At 42.7% G+C, this 18,046-nt stretch overlaps 1 protein-coding gene across 9 annotated transcripts in view; it reads right to left on the bottom strand.

Annotated features, from left to right (window-relative positions):
* Positions 1-18,046, bottom strand: part of LOC144498872 (uncharacterized) — a 60,793-nt gene that overhangs the window by 29,184 nt on the left and 13,563 nt on the right. For 3 of the 9 annotated variants that reach the window (XM_078220678.1, XM_078220685.1, XM_078220683.1), the window contains exon 3: positions 17,260-17,337. The exons of 4 other annotated variants lie outside the window; for them this stretch is intronic. The gene's annotated coding sequence lies outside the window, so the exon portion shown is untranslated. Of the gene's footprint in view, positions 1-10,560; positions 10,625-10,937; positions 10,982-17,259; positions 17,338-18,046 lie in introns of all 9 variants that reach the window. 2 more of the 9 variants (XM_078220680.1, XM_078220682.1) reach the window with 2 other exon arrangements.

The following is an 18,046-nucleotide window of genomic DNA, read 5'->3' as shown; positions in this document are numbered from 1 at the left end:
GCACCTAACCAGCAGATCTTTTGGACTGTGGGAGGAAACCAGAGCACCTGGAGGAAACCCATGCAGACATGGGGAGAATGTGCAAACTCCACACAGACAGTGACCCAAGCCGGGAATTGAACCCTGGGTCCCTGGCTCTGTGAGGCAGCAGTGCTAACCACAGTGGAACATGCCATCCCTACTGTCAAAATGCACACATAGGGCCTGATTTTCCCATCAAGTTGCGCCCATTTTCTGGCACGAAAACGTAATAAAGTCGGGCGTGAGGCGAGTAGCACGATCCGCGCCCGTCTCTGCGCCCATTTCCCCTTTACCAATCGCCGAAAATGGCTGCTGTTTGGACCGTGCCCGAAATGGGCATGACGTCAATTTAAATGCATTTGCATGTATTTAAATTGACTTAATGGGCTGCATGTCTAAACTTACCGGCACTTCCCCCTTTACCATTGCGTTCGGCCGTCCAGATTCGGCGCGAATCAGACATGGCCCACAAAGGTCTGATTCGGGTGCTCCAGCTTCTGAGGAGGTAAGTTCAGAGCTTCTGGCGGCTCTCTGACTCAGATGGGTGGTGGTGAGGGGAGGCGGGTCAGATGGCTTTCGGGTGGGGGGGGGGAGGGAGGCAGGTCAGACCGTTCTCTGGAGGAGGGGGGCGGGTGCAGGGGGGGTTCCGCTGCCACTCTGCGTGCGATCAGTGGGGGGGAAAGGGAGGTCCGCTGCCACTCTGCATGTGATCGGTCTGAGTAGCGGAGGGTCGGAGGGATAAGGGGGTCAGTTATGTTGTGGGGGTGGGCGCAATGTCTGTGGGGGCCAGTGGGAAGGCATTATCTGGCCCGGGAGCAATGTGGCAGGGGAGTGTATTTCTATTTTTTTTTACTGCGCATGTACAGTTGAAGGCTCCGATCGGAGCTGCAGGTTTTTGGGCATGTTAAGCGCCACCCACAGGCTTCCGCAGCGCGATTCAGAATCGCTGATATTTTTTCAGGCAGAGTGTGTATGGGGGGCGCCTGAGAACAATCAGATCTAAAAGTCAGATCTGAAACACTCCCAGTTTCAAGTCCGGCCAGCACTTAGATTCAAAATGGTAAAATCGGACCCATAATCTTGAATATTTTTACAATGTACCAAAGGATGCTCGGCACCCACACAATTATATCCCAGCAAAGAATCAACACTTTCAAGGAAGGGAAGGGGATAGGATGAATAGATGGGAAAAGAGAGGGAAAACTCCTCTTGTGGTGGTGCACCACAACTTTCGTGGAATCATAGAAGAAGAGGCCATTTGGCCCATCTTTACTTACTTGCACTTAAGAAGCTTGGATTTTATATATTTTTTCCAAAGCCACTAGCACATTACAATATTGGTATTTCTTAAATTTCTCACAAAAATACCAATCTGTCTTTAAATAAAATATTGAAAACTAATTTTGGGACACACAACATGCAAGGCAACCCAATGTTTGCTAAATCCAAGCACAAATAAATCAATTAAAGCCTGTAATTAAAAACCTCGGTGTTGTTCCACTTGTCTTAAACTCTTTCAAAGTTTTCCTAAAGTATTTTTGGTTTTTACAAAATATCATAAATACCCAATTAATGACAAATTCTGTTGGATGTCACTGGGCTCAAAAGCCAAATAGTAATATTCCTTTGAAGTATCGAGTGCAATTAGTTTTCAGGTACCACAGGTGTCGGAGTCATTGGCTGTGACTTAGCTGTCGTGCTAGCTGTGGGCACAAATCCCGTAATGGCCGTTAAATATTGTGAGGCCGAAAACAGGATCTGCGCTGGTCAAATTTCTACAAGATATATGAGCAGAATTAGGCCACTCAGCCCATCGAATCTGCTCCACCATTCAGTCATAACTGATATTTTTCTCATCCCCATGATCATCTTATTAATCAAGAACCTATCTATCTCGGTCTTAAAGACACTCAATGACCTGGCCTCCACAGCCTTCTGCGGCAAAGAGTTCCACAGATTCACCACTCTGGCTGAAGAAATTCCTCCTCATCTCTGTTTTAAAGGATCGTCCCTTTAGCCTGAGGTTGTGCCCTCTGGTTCTAGTTTTTCCTACTAGTAGAAACATCCTCTCCACGTCCACTCTATCCAGGCCTCGCAGTATCCTGTAAATTTCAATAAGATTCCCCCTCATCCTTCTAAACTCCAACGAGTACAGACCCAGAGTCCGCAACCATTCCTCATACGACAAGCTCTTCATTCCAAGGATCATTCTTGTGAACCTCCTCTGGACCCTTTCCAAGGCCTGCACATCCTTCCTTAGGTATGGGGCCCAAAACTACTCACAATACTCCAAATGAGGTCTGACCATTGCCTTATACAGCCTCAGAAGTACATCCCTGCTCTTGTATTCTAGCCCCCTCAATATGAATGCTAACATTGCATTTGCCTTCCTAACTGCTGATTGAACCTGGATGTTAACCTTAAGAGAATCTTGAACAATGACTCCCAAGTCCCTTTGTATTTCTGATTTCCTAAGCATTTCCCCATTTAAAAATAGTCTATGCCTCCATTCCTCCTTCCAAAGTGCATAACCTCACATTTTTCCAAACGCTATCTTCCCAGCCCCCCTCCGATAATGCCAGCAGGTTCATGCCCAGGAAGGGTATGAGACTGATTAGCATGTCATAGAGTCGGAGAGGTTTACAGCATGGAAACAGGCCCTTCGGCCCAACATGTCCATGCTGCCCTTTTTTAACCCCTAAGCTAGTCCCAATTGCCCATGTTTGGCCCATATCCCTCTATACCCATCTTACCCACGTAATTGTCTAAACGCTTTTTAAAAAGACAAGATTGTACCTGCCTCTAGCAGCTTGTTCCTGACACTCACCACCCTCTGTGTGAAAAAAAATTCCCCTCTGGATCATTTTCTATCTCTCCCCTCTCACCTCAAACCTATGCCCTCTAGTTTTATTTCTCCCCTACCCTCGAGTACTATAACATACCCAATTATAATATATAAATTAAAATGTATTATATTTAAATGTCATTCGCAGGTTTAACACCACTACTTCCACCCTCTCTGTATTGTCCCACCGAGCCAGCATGATGTCACGCCAACGCGGTTCACCAGTGGTTTTCAAAAATGAAAACCAGTCATGATGACCACGCTGGGGGTGCACAGTTGAGTATATGCCCCGGGTAGTGAGGGACATGGCTGAGCAGTGCCCTGGAACCCTGGGATTGCCATCCAGTGTCAGCGCGGGCTCTCTGGGAAGCCCCATTGGGGATGTTCCCCTTGTGTCGGGGGGGCGGGGAGTAGAGGCGAATGCCCTGATGCTTGGGTGTTTGGGGTGGGGAGGGTTGCAGTGCCTCAATGCTTATGGGCATGTCCATGGTGGGTGGGGGAAAGTTTATTTTAAATTCAGATTAAATTAGTGCCCTGAACTCTGGCCAGCTCCATCAGGCCTGCCCCGCCAAAGTGACAGCACAACCCACACCCCCAGATTCTCTATGCACTGAGTGCCAGAAAATCTGGAGTGAAAACTCAGCTCTCAATCTGAAGCCGAAACTCTGCCAGATTTTGGGAAAATTCTGCCCATTGTGCCAGTTTGGGCTTCCGAATGGGCTCGTCAAAAGAAAGTTATGAATAGATTCCACTCTTTATATTTAATTGGAATGCTAAATTGAAGATGGAACAACTACATAACTAGGAGGAAGAGAAAATAATTAAAAGCAGGCAACAGAGATTTTGGAAGATAATGTTTGACAAACCAGAACTGGACTCTCCCAAGGATCTATGCTTCACAAGAGCATTATCAGACAGAATCTGACACCAAGCTACCAAGGAGCTAGTAGGACAGGTGGTCAAAACTGAAGCATCCTATTTCTCATCTACATGATGGCCTGAAGCAACATCATATGAAAACAGATATTAGATTCTACATGTACGCTGACAATGCCCAGCTCTCCCTCAACACCACCTTTCTCTCATCCCCTCCAATGCCTGTGTTTGTCCACACTACTCGTCTAAATTCCGGTGTTGAATAAACAGAAATGTCCCCCAATTAAATATTAGGAAGATCAAAGCCATAATTTTCAGCTTCTGGTACAACATCTGCTCCACACCCATTGATTTCTTCCTTCTTTCTGGTCATTGACTGAGGCCGAACAGGCTGTTCACAACCCTGGAGTCCCACTGGATCCCAGTTGAGTTCCAAAACACAAATCCACTCCATTACCAAGACCATCTACTTCCACTCCCATACATAATTGCCATCTGTTGCCTCTTTCACAGCCTATCTGCTGCTGAAATTGTCATCCATGCGTGTTGCATCCGGTCTCAACTATTCCAATGATCTATTGGCTGTCAGTCTATCTTTCACCCTTCATAACCTGAGCTCTTCCATGCTCCACTGCTGCCTGTATCCTAACTTACACCAAGTCCTCTTCTGTCATCACTCCTCTGGTCGCTGACCTACATTGAGGCACTTGGCAAATTGGGAGCCAAATTCAAAATTCTCGCTCCTTGTGATCAAATCTCTGGCTTCGTCTGTCCCTATCTCTACAATTTATTCCAGTTTTTGAAAATTCTGCATTCCTCAAATTCATGCCTTTTGTGCATCCCGATTTCCATCTCTCCACCACTGTAAAATACACCCTCAGGTATCTAGATCCCAAGCTCTGGAATTCCCTCTCTAAATCTTTCCACCTCTCTACTTCTCTCTCCCCTACTTTGCGACGCTCCCTAAGATTTGCCTTTCACAAGAAGGTTTTGATCACCTGTCCTACTAGCTCCTTGGGTAGCTTGGTGTCAGATTCTGTCTGATAAGTCTGTGAAGCATCTTGACATGTTTCACTATGCTTAAGACACTGTCCAAATGCAACTTGTTGTTAATGCAGTTGCCAGGCAGCATCATACCTTAAACCACAATTCTCTTGCTACCACACCCGAGATTAATCCTTATCTGGAAACTGAAAAGTTGTGACTGACGACATTGTCAACCTGGTGTAGATAGGCAAAGTATTCTGCCTCCCTCTGGCCAACCAGCAGCCACCACTATCAATTATTTACATTGCTGAACACGTATTCATCTCGATGCTTCTTGATGGGCAGGATGTTGCCCTGCATTTAACAGTTCTTTACCATTGTAGGTGATATAGGAGCTCTGGACATTATTTCCCTCCAAAAAGCACAGTCATAAAGAACAGTTAATATGGGTTACTCTCACACATGGTTGACTCTCAACTTCCCTCTGAAATGGCCTAGCAAGCCACTCAATTTCAAGGGCAACTAGGGATGGGCAATAAATGCTGGCCAGCCAGCAATTCATTCATGTCCCATGAATGAATTTTTAAAAAATCTAGAGTTGAAGCTGGGAAAACTCTGGGAGCGCCTCTCCTATCGACTGTCTCAGCTGTAAACGGTACACACCCCAGGGAATACTGAAAAAATAGAATCAATTAAGGAGAGCTGACTGCTTTCAGAATACTGTAGAATGATGGCATACAGTCCAAACCTTTAATTGTTAAGAACAGCGTGTGTTAACGTTTTGTCCTGCCTATTTCAAACATACATCAGGAAGAAAAAGGCATCACTCACACATAAAATTATTGGATTTATTCTGACTACACAAAATAACTACAGTATTTTAAAAATAGAATATTGTGCTGTTGATATGGGCCTGCGATAATATTCTGTGAGTCACTGAACATTTGCAGGTACCGCAAAGCAACAAAAGGCATTCCACACTTGGGAATAAACTCTTTTTAATCCATGCACGATACATTTTCATTAGAAGCTGGATAGGAAAGCAAAACCATTTTACATTCCATGGATTGGATGGTTCTGAGAATATTTGATTCAACGCCAGGAACAAAAAAAAATCGATTCAATGTTGGTAAAAATCAGTCAGAATCAACCGGGATTCTTTATAGGCAGATGAATGGCCACTCACTGCTCATGAGCAAAGAATACTGTTCTACTCTTTCTGCAGCCTCCACTGTATACTACAACCACAGTAAAGAAAATAAGTGTTGTCTTACGGTGTGTAATTGTGTCAAAGACCTAAATATGAGCACATTAACACATTTTAGCCATTTGAGACAGAATATATAGAGAATAAAGGCTCACACTAAAGTCAGTTTTAACTGCCATATAGCTTTTTTTTAAAACAAGGAAATTGCACAATTTTAAACCCAAATTTGTGTTTCTGACTGAATTCTGTGCAAATGTATAACTTGCATGGAAGAATAATTGTGGAAATTTCAAGATGAGAACCAATAGCTGGTTATATTAACAGAAGGCAAAGTCCCTATTTTATGCTTCAGTTATTTACAACTATGGGAATTATGAATGTTTTTTTTAAAAAGATTCATTTATTGAAACAATTTCCTTCAAGACAGCAAAATAAGTTACAAAAAAGAGGCGCCCAATGTGATAAACCTTCCCTGTTTCATATAAACAATAGTTACATTATTTATGGTTTGAATGAAAAGAAAATGGCTTTGCGAGCAACCCAGCGACACAGGTTACTGACTGCCTGCCTCGAGCCAGATGGTCTCAAGCTTCCAAAGTCTGTTTGTCGTTTCAAAGCCAATTAGGAAGAGACATTTACAGCCCTTAGATTTTTACCTTCACCATAATGTACCAACTATCTGGTCAGGTTTATCCAAATTTTCATTAGAAATCAGCACTGACAGTCATTCGAGAGAATTACACAGTCTATCCAAAGTTTCCCATCTATACAATTCCTAAGGGAAATGATTGCCGGGATGGGGGTGGGGTGCTGGAAGGGGAAAGGAGAGAGGTGGGAAATAGGGAGAAGAGAGGTGAAGGAGGGATAAAGTAGAAGAGGCAAGCAACAAGCCAGCCTTTTTAAAAACCATTGTCAAATAGAAACTAACTGCAATTTGACAGAATTTTAAAATCTAGCTCGTCTATGGCCAAGGATTTATTAGTTTTGTGGCACAGATCCATCAGTATGAACGAACATCACAGAAACACCTCCAATGCTACATATATATTGGTCACGCTTCTCCCGAATGGCATTGAAGTGCTGCCGCCAGCGGGGAAATCGATGCATTTCTCGCCAGCACTGGTAGTGCTACAGAGGTGGGATTCAACAACTTAAATACTAAAAAAATGCCCCCACGTGAATTGCACCGAGCCAAACACGCCAGGCATGTGAGGCTCCTGAATCAGTGATCAGCTTTTCAGCTGACATTCAAGAATGCTTCCGGCTTTTTCTTCTGAGAATAACTGAAGGAAGAATAATCCAGTCTCACATTAATGCAGGAAGCAATTCATATTCAGTGTTTTATGAGACCAATCTTTTTCAATTGTAACTGCGGATTTACCTCTGACAGTTCTAATGCAGCAAAAACCCAAAATAAAGGTTACTGAAGCTTGAAACTGAACTGCTCCCCAAATATTTAGTTCATTACATGACTAATTCAGTGTTCCACACAATATCCATTTCAGGCTTAATGAAGCGTGAACTGATTGTATCGACAATGAACTGTTTAATCTGCCCTGGAGCTTTCAGAACAGCTATAGGCAGCTAATGGGCCATTATTTCCTTGAGGAGTAAATAAACCTCAGCTAATCCCCTCTTTCATCTGCTCTGGAGCTGTCAATCAGCCGAGAATTTAGCATGACCAATGCACCTAACCAGCACGTCTTTCGGACTCTGGAAGGAAACCAGAGCACCCAGAGGAAACTCATGCAGACACGGGGAAAACATGCAGACTCCGAACAGACAGTGACCCAAGCTGGGAATCGAACCCGGGTCCCTGGCGCTGTGAGGCGGCAGTGCTAACCACTGTGCCACCGTGCCAATCACAGCAGCACATCATTATTAAACTACAAGAGGGGAGTTCATCTGGCAGGCTTCAAAAGCAAAGATAAATCCTATCAGAAGCTATTCAATCAAAATGATGGTTGAAATCTAAGGTACACAGCCTCAGTAACATATTAAACTCACTGACCAACACCCGAGAGCAGATTATTTGTCCAGCCCCTCCAATCTCACCCATATAGTCCCAGTCAAACTAAACGTTGGTGCACTTAGTGGGTTGGGTCAGCTTTCCCATTCTCAGGAATATGATTTTGAGATTAACTTGTTTCATTGTACAGTATATATAAAGTAATAAGAGCACAAGAACAAAGATGGCCCTATGAGACTGTTCCATAATTCATTTAGATTTTCTTACCCCCAACTCCACCCTCCTGCACCAGCTCCACATCCCTTGATTGCTTTAGTATCTAAAATCATTCAACCTTTACATCGAATACACTCACCGACTAGACAGTTCCCTGCAATACAGAATTCCAAAGACTCACAATCCTTTGAGCAAGTAAGTTTCTTCTCATCTCAGTTTTAATAGCTGGCCTCTTATTTTGAGACTGTGACTCCTAGCTCTAGACTCCTCAGCCAGGAGAAACATACTCTTTGTCCTGGCAAGCATTTTATATGTTTCAATGAGATCACCTCTTCCTTTAAACTCCAGGGTGGCATGGTGGCATAGTGGTTAGCATTGTTGCCTCACAGCGCCAGAGACCTTGGGTTCAATTCTGGCCTCAGGTGGCTGTCTGTATGGAAAACTTCACAATTCTCCACATATTTCATCTGCCATATTCTTACCCTGTCTAAGTCCTTCTGCAGTCTCCTGCTCAATGCTTACTCTTCCACCTATTGTGGTTATTGTATGGTCAGCAAACTTGGGACACATTTCAATCAAGCCCTCAGCTAAGTCATTGATATGAATTACAATGAGTTGGGACATAAGTATTGATTCTTGCTGTAGCTGACCTTATACAACAATAACTGCTCCCTGTCACTCGAGTTAGGCCTGGGCCACTCAGCTCCTGACCGTACTACAGTCTTGGTCCAAACATGGACAAAAGAGCTCAGGGGTGAATTGACAGTGACTGCCCTTGATGTCAAGGAGGCATTTTTCCAAGTGTGGCATCAAGGAGCCCTAGCAAAACTGAAGTCAATGGGAATCATGGGGAAATGTCTTGTGAGCTGTTAACTAGATTGCCCCAACCATACCGCTATATCCTTCTCTGATTTCCACTCCCTCCCTGTGTAGCCATGTCACTCACTTTAGGCCCAATGTCAGGACTTCACTGCTGCCAGTAAAATTGTGTCATTGTACCACTTCTTGTGCTTATTTCATTATAAAGAGCTGTCTTGGTCAACACACCTACCTACCTGATCAGCAAAAACCTATCATTACAATTCAGTCCCACTGTAAAAAACTCTGGTGTAAGCAAAGCCTTTTCAGGTGATTTGACAGTAACAATGGCAGAATCTGAACGGCAACCTCCAATATTAACTAAGGAACGTTATGGGGAGAATAAGGGAGCAATTCCATATGCACCTGTACCCACTAAGTGGTGAATCCTTCAAGTTATCAAGGGTTATCTATAATATTTATGAGGAGGAGACAAAAAAAAACTGCACAGGAAACTGTTTAGAAAAAGCTTCATTTTCCCGTTCGCGACCAATGGTAAAGAATTCTGATAAGTGTTTGATCATTTCTGTGAACGATTTGTTGCTTTTGTTTCTCACATGGGGAATTTATACACCTTCCGCAATGAAATTACTATATACTCGCAAAGAATGTAAAAGAGGGTTTCAAGAATATACTTGTGAACTTGTAGATTTCCATTTGAAATTCTTGTGCAGGCTTATAAATCAAGTACATCGTGACAGGATGATAAATATTTCTGCTCATGCTACAAGCCAGAAATTTCTCACAAGATACCAGTCTTAAGTTATTGGTTCAGCAGTATTTGAGGATATTGATCTTAGCTCACTCTTGGCCAGAACATACAGTGTGTGTAATTAGTGCTGTGACAATGCTGACAGTATCATAGCCCCAATGCAAAGTTCTGATCTTCCTGAGTGTGCACGGAATTTGTGCTTTCAGTTTGTGGTCACAACAAAAATCTAGCCTTTGTGTGAACTGTTTATTCTAGAAGATGCTGCATGAAGTTATAGTCACTGTATTGTAGAAAGTGCCAGTCAGATAAAATACAGCGTGACGACTAGCAGATGAGTGCCTCCCTCCGACTTTCACAGCCTAGCACCAAGCAAAGTATTGATTAAAGGAGCATGCACAGTATTAGTGGCTGAACAAAACAACTATTATTTGCATCACTGATGTTGTTTGGGATGTAATTACGTTGATTAATCTACAGATAGCAGGTATCCTCTGGAACATTCAAAGTACATGTCTGATAAGACTATCTTCAGCAATTGTTTTCTGAAAAATGTGATAAGTGAATGTTGTTTTCTGAAAAATGAGATTAGTGAATGTTGGTCAAACCAGGAATTTGAGTTGCACTATTTTGAAGTTCCAAAACACACAGCGTCACAGTAAAGTCCTCATAACAGTGTTGCCATAAGGGACATTGAATGCAGAAGACGCAATTACCCAGACTGCGGCAGAGTAGATCAGACAGCTCGCCAACATGCATTGTGCGTGTGCTGCTCAGACCAGTAACACTGATAGCATGGTAGCATTTCTCCAACACAGCCTCTCAGTCAAGGAAGGTGTTGGGCACAAAGATGAAAGAAGTGGAGAAAATACCTGAATAGCATAAAGTAGCCAGAGTCAGGTTTGTGCTGGTTATTCACAGATGAAAGCCCGCACTCTGTTGATAATTAAGATAATGGTAAAAGATCAGTCTATGAGCCACTCTCAAATATCTACCAGCTATAACATTCTGCAGAGTGTTTCAGCAAGGGAAAGATGCTGGTAAAATGATTATCAAAATAAATCTCCTTTTGTTTTGTGACAGAACATTTTGATTTTACTGTATTTTTTGAATAATGTTCAATTTATTAATGGTCACCTTTGAACCAAATACATTGTAATCTTCAAAACGGATTTGAGTTAAAGTTTTGTAGAGCTGAGAGAGAACTTAAATATGGCAATTATATTGAAAGAACTTTCACCAAATTCACGTTAATATGGGATTGTTTCACTGACAAGTCCTGGAATTTGTTGCCTGTGAGGATGATAGAAGTGAAAACAATCAATGATTTAAAAAGAAAATTGGATGGGCACTGGAAGGACATAATCTTGCAGGGACTGAACTGGGAAGCGGGGTTGACGAGATTGCATTGTGGCAGCCCACAAGAATTTGGATGGGCCAAATGGCCTCCTCCTGTGCTGTAAATGACACTTAGTTAAAACAACTAAATTAAAAGAATTACTTGTCTCTTTCCCTGCCCTGATGTTCGTTATACCTTTTAACGCAGAGTTTCTGTAAAAGTATTATTCAAGGTCTTTCTTTCCTAGCTTCCCAAATTTTCTTCACATTTTGACAGAAATCTCATCTTCCCCAGTTTCTCCTCTCCTGGAAATCTTACCCTTGTTGAAATATATAACCACGGTATTGCAGTTCTCCAGTAACTTCTCCAAGTGGCTACTCTTCGTGAATGAGCTTGGAGATATAATCAGCATCACATCTGAGCTTCAAACTATTCTCACTTCGTATCTACATATATGTACATTGTCAAAAGGCACTTGTTGTATACCTAACATGGGTGCGATCCTTGCCAGGGCACAAGGCACCAATTCTTGTGTTCCAACTGCCAGCTCCAGTTTGGTCAGCTGACTCACCACAAGCCAGGAATCTAACTTATGACTTTTTTGTTTGTAGGGTACGTCAGTGGTTATTTTCTTTACTTCAAAAGGGAATGCTCATCTTTGGAGATAGAATCATAGAAATCCTACAATGTAGAAGGAGGCCATTAGACCCATAGAGCCCACACAGACAACAATTCTGCCCAGGCCCTATCCTTGTAACCTCATGTATATACCCTGCAATCCCCCTGACACTAAGGGGCAATTTAGCATGGCCAATCAACCTAACCCGCACATAGAAATCATAGAAACCCTACAGTGCAGAAGGAGGCCATTCGGCCCATCGAGTCTGCACCGACCAAAATCCCACCCAGGCCCTACGCCCATATCCCTACATATTTACCCACTAATCCCTCTAGCCTACGCATCCCAGGACTCCAAGGGCAATTTTAGCATGGCCAATCAACCTAACCCGCACATCTTTGGACTGTGGGAGGAAACCGGAGCACCCGGAGGAAACCCACGCAGACACGAGGAGAATGTGCAAACTCCACACAGACAGTGACCCAAGCCGGGAATCGAACCCAGGTCCCTGGAGCTGTGAAGCAGCAGTGCTAACCACTGTGCTACCGTGCCGTGAAACATCTTTGGAGTGTGGGAGAAAACTAGAGTACCCGGAGGAAACCCACACAGAGACAGGAAGAACATGCAAACTCCACACAGTCACCTAAGGCTGAAATTGAACCTGGGTCCCTGGCGCTGTGAGGCAGTAGTCCACTGTCCACCATGTCACCCATAATGATTAGTTCAATTAATTACTACGCCAAGTTTAAATGCCGAGTCCTGAGTATAGTAGGTGTCAGCAGAATGCAGAAAGCAGAATTTAGAACCGTAAACTGGTTCTAAATAGAATGACTATGACCAATGTGTAACATCTGACGTAAATCTTGTCTCCGGTGTGGCTGCGTGTTCTAATTAACCAGCCGGTACTGTGAAAATGGCCAAGCAGTCTAACCATGCAATTTTATCTCAATGAACTTTAGTTCAATATATTTAAAATTCATTTGCTTTCTTTCTGTGAAAAGAAATGAAGTGATTAAGGCTTATCTGCAAATTCTCTAAATTGCTGCTGGATTATGAAGGATTTGCCTCAACAACTCCATATGGCTTATGTAGCTGACATGAAACTCCCCAGCTGGCAATTCAAGATCACATGCTGCTGCTAAAGAAGAAGAATGGAAAGCATCACCGAGATAAAAGCTTCCTACCAAACCTTGATACCCAAGTCTTTAATAATTTTATGTTGTAATATGGAAACTATACACAAAAGCCCAGAAATTAGCACAGGCAGTGATAGCAGACCAGCGTGTTTCTATTGTCATCGACTTCAGGAAGTGTAAAGGAGAACATGCCCCTGTCTACATCAACGGGGACAAAGTAGAAAGGGTCGAAAGCTTCAAGTTTTTAGGTGTCCAGATCACCAACAACCTGTCCTGGTCCCCCCATGCCAACACTATAGTTAAGAAAGCCCACCAATGCCTCTACTTTCTCAGAAGACTAAGGAAATTTGGCATGTCAGCTACGACTCTCACCAACTTTTACAGATGCATCATAGAAAGCATTCTTTCTGGTTGTATCACAGCTTGGCATGGCTCCTGCTCTGCCCAAGACCGCAAGGGACTACAAAAGGTCGTGAATGCAGCCCAATCCATCACGCAAAGAGCCTCCCATCCATTGACTCTGTCTACACTTCCCGCTGCCTCGGCAAAGCAGCCATCATAATTAAGGATCCCACACACCCCGGAGATTCTCTCTTCCATCTTCTTCTGTTGGGAAAAAGATACAAAAGTCTTGAGGTCATGTACCAACCGACTCAAGAACAGCTTCTCCCCTGCTGCTGTCAGACTTTTGAATGGACTTAGCTTGCATTAAGTTGATCTTTCTCCACACCCTAGCTATGACTGTAACACTACATTCTGCACTTTCTTGTTTCCCTCTCTATGAACGGTATGCTTTGTCTGTATGGCGTGCAAGAAACAAATGTTTTTCACTGTATGTTAATACATGTGACAATAATAAATCAAATCAAATTCAATTTCTCTTTGAACACAGGAATAAATCAGTAGAGTTAAACAGGTTACCACCTTTGGTAAAATAGTAGACGGAGAAACTTCACATGAATATATCAGATAGTAATCATTCATCTCACCAACAGTAATTTTGAGGCTACAGTTTTCAATACAGTTGCAGATTTTGAAAGATTATTTTGTTTCGAGATAAGAACTTCTCATTTAGTTTACCTTGCAAAAAGTTGTGTTTAAAAACCTATTCTCCATTAAATACCAAATTAAACACTTAAATAGTTCAATTGCACACCGACACTGACAAAGGGATTTTTAAAAATTATATTTACAGAAGACTTTTCATGTTTAATGATAGCACTGGATAGCTTTTGGCCAGCGATGCAGTATAGTGGTTCCAATTTCAAACAACTTGATCTACAATACAAACATAGTCGTCTGGCTGCTGTCCAACCATATGAAGGTGGGTAGGCAACAAACCCAGGGATATGTGGGTTAAAAAGTTTCTGACAGTGTAATTTCTTTAGTTATTTTACTTGTATAGGGATAGTAACATGGGGCTGAATCTTCTGATGAGTAGCAAACACCATTGGATGGCCACCCCACTCCTATTAACTTATCCTGTCCTGGAGTTCCACATTTCTCGGCTGGACTTCCGAACTAGGCCTCCTGAGAAATGGGGAGCATTTCTTTCTCCTGGAGTCCTTCCCTCGCAGTGCAGGAGTATTGAGGGTAGCCAAGCAATGCCCCGTTTTGAAAACACTAACTGCCATTATTCGATAAGTTTAAATGCCCAAGGCCACATTGACAAGCTAGTAAGCTAAGTGGGCGAGTGGGTAGGATTGGCCGCAGTGTTTATACAGGTTATGGGGGATAGTCAGGTGGCCAGGCTGGGTAGTCAAGGAGGGGTCTGGGGAGGTGATTGACTTTTCAGGGATTGGAGAGTGGTCAGGGTTATTCAGTGGTCAGAAAAGTGATTGGTGTTTGCGGGGATAGTTAGGGGGTCCAATGGGGATTCTGCGGGGTAGTCGGGGGATCAGTACTATAATTACCCAAAAGCTAGAACTGGAACTAATCCTTCTAACTTTTCCTGCATAGCTATTCTGCTAAGCAGGTCAGAACAATCTGAAATCTCCAATTTTAGCTCAGAATTTCAGAGGGTTCCAGAGACAGGGTAACTACCCATTGGAAGTTGAAACTTCCCAGGTAATTCTGGGACTTCCAAGCGCATCTTCCAGGGTACCCTGTGGGGTATGAGCATCCGGAGACAGGAAGATCCAGGCCTATGCTTTATAATACAACACTGACAATTTGAAGGTCTTGCATCATGTGTGGATGAGAGCAGGGACTGCTGGGAGGATGAGCAAACTGACCACAGCACCGCAATACACAGGGGGAGCCGTTCAAGGAATGTAGTAGCAGTGATGGTAGTAGCAGTATTGTTCAGGGAATAGATATTGTTCTCAGCAGCCGAAGGTTTAAGTCTCCAAGACTGTGTTGCCCGAGAGGAACTTGGAATGGGAACGAGAGGACCCAGTTGTGGTCCACGACATAGGTAGCACTGAAAAACAGGTTTTGCTAAGGGAATATGAGTAGCTTGGAACTAAATTAAAAAGCAGAACCACAAAGCTAATGATCTCTAGATTACTACCCGAGCCATGAGCAAATAGGCAAAGGGTAAACAAGATCAGTGAGTTGAATGCATATCTCACAGATTGATGTGGGAGAAATTAGTTTTGATTCATGGAGTGCAGGCATCTGTACTGGAGAAAGATGGAGTTTACTGTTGGAAAGGCTTTACTTGAACCAAGCTGAGACCAATGCCTGGCCTATAACTAGGTTGTGGAGAAATCTTTAAACAAAATTGGGGGCTTGGAGGAATGGGGCAGAGGTTCACGTGAGAGGGGATTTAGAAACTTAATACAAAAAGGATAAAATAGGGTAGCGATATGGTTAATGATGACCAGAGTGTGACAGGAAAGGACAGAACATACAATCCTAAGAGCGCACCAACCAATAGGGTCGGAGGAGGAAGAAATGATAAAAAGACAGAATTAAAAATTTGCTATCTGAATGTACATAACACTTGTAACAAGTTGGATGAACTGATGGCCCAAATAGAAATAAATGGTTATGATTTAATACAGAGACACAGTTGAAAAGTGACAAAGGCTGGAAATAAATATTCAAGGGTATTTAACGTTTTGGAAGGACAGGAAGAAAGGAACAGGAGGTGGGGTAGCTCTGTTAATAAAGAATGAGATCTGTCCAGAGTGAGAAATTATCTTGCAAGATCAAGATGTAGAATTAGTTTGGATCGTTGGAAATAAGAAATAGCAAAGGAAAGAAGTAACAAGTGGGGGTAGTTTATAGGCTTACCAACTCCAACTACACTGGAGGACAGAGTTTAATCAAAAATAATGGGGGCTTCTAAGAAAGGTACTGAAATGATTATGGGCAATTTTAATCTTCCTATAGTTAGGACAAATAAAATTGGCAAAGAAGTCTTAAGGGTGATTTCATAAGTGTATTTGGGACCGTTTCTTAGAATGTATTGTGGGACTAACCAGGGAATAGGTTATTTCAGCCCTGGTAATGTATAATAAGGCAAGATTAATTAATGATCTCATAATAAAGGATACTCTAGACAACAGTGATCATAATATGGTAGAATTTCACATTTAAGTTGAGAAACATGGATCAGAAACTAGTGTCTCAAACTTAAATAAAGAAGATTACAGGACAGAATTGGACTGGGAAAATAGGTTTAAAGGTAAGACAGTAGATAAGCAGAGGCAGACATTTAAGGAGATAAATCATAATTCTTAGCAAAGATATACTGCATCGAGAAAGAAAGACTCGATGAGGAGGATGCACCAACAGAAGTAAGGAACTTTAATAAGGTGCCATACCATAGGCTCCATAGAACCACAAAATCCTACAGTGCAGAAGGAGGCCATTCAAACCACATGAGTCTGCACTGATTCTCACTCCACTCCCCCAACCCCCGTAACCCTGCACATTTACCATGACTAATCCACCTGATCTACACATCTTTGGATACCAAGGGGCAATTTAGCATGGCCAATCCACCTAACCAGCACACCTTTGGAAAGTGGGAGGAAACCTGAGCATCTGGAGGAAACCATGCAGACACACTCCACACATTCAGTTACCCAAGGACGGAATCGAACCCGGGTCCCTGGCGCTGTGAGGCACAAAAAGATTAACTCACAAGTTAAGGGCTAAGGAGTTGGGGATATATAATTAACAAGGAAAGAAGATTGGTTAATGGACAGAAGACAGAAAGTAGGGCTAAATGGAGCATTTTCAAGTTGTAAGGATGTGACTAGTGGAGTGCCATGAGGCCGGGTCATTGGATATATTCCAGGCCGAGTTAGGCAGATCTTTGGTCTACAAGGGAGAAAAATGGAGTTCAGACCACAGTCAGATCAGCCAAGATATAACTGAATGGCTGAGCAGGTTCAAGGGACAAAATGGCCTACTACTGCTCCTATTTCTTATGATGTTATGGTATTAGTATACCAAAATACTCTACTAGAGATCATTTATTAAAAATTATATTTTAAGGTAGTGCATCTTTTATCTTACTTACTCAGTCAGTCACTATTTCTCCAGAGACAGGCAGGGCAGCAGAGCAATGAGGTAATTACACATATTCTGATACAGTAATCTACAAGGGAAACAGAGCAGAAAGACAAGTGGAATTGCATAACCTGAGCTCCTTCCTCTAGATCAGTTGTAATATAGTAAATTGGACATGATTACAAGTAATTAACCATTGATTTTAATTATTCAATGTCAACAATACGTATTATAGACTTTTTTTTAAAATTGAAGCAAATTTGATCTTAAAACAACTCATTTAACTAAGCTTAATTATGTGAAAATCTCTTGCTAGTCAAATGCATTAAATCTCACAAGTTTCATTATGAAATAGGTGGGGTGGTGGTCCAGTGGTTAGCACTGCTGTCGCACAGCACCAGTGACCCAGGTTCGATTCTGGCCTTGAGTGACTGTCTGTGTGGAGTTTGCACATTTGGGTGGGTGGGTTTCCTCCAGGTGCTCCGGCTTCCTCCCACAATCTAAAGATGTGCAAGTTAGGTGGACTAGCCATGTTAATTCCCCCTTAGTGTCCCAAGATGTGTAGGTTTGGTAGATTAGCCATGGTAAATGCGCGGGGTTAAGTGGATGGGGCAAAGGAGAGGGCCCGGGTGGGAAGTTCTTTCGGAGAGTTGTTGCAGAATGGCCTCTTTCTGCACAGTAGGGATTCTATGATTTCATAGAAAGGAAACAGCCAGACAGATTGGAATTCTACAACAGAGCAGTTTGATAACAAAACTACACAAATCATGCTGTCTCGTCTTATACCTGAAACATTC

The sequence above is a fragment of the Mustelus asterias genome, chromosome 9 (assembly GCF_964213995.1).
Source record: "Mustelus asterias chromosome 9, sMusAst1.hap1.1, whole genome shotgun sequence".
NCBI lineage: Eukaryota > Metazoa > Chordata > Chondrichthyes > Carcharhiniformes > Triakidae > Mustelus > Mustelus asterias.
This window is presented reverse-complemented; position numbering and strand designations above follow the sequence as displayed.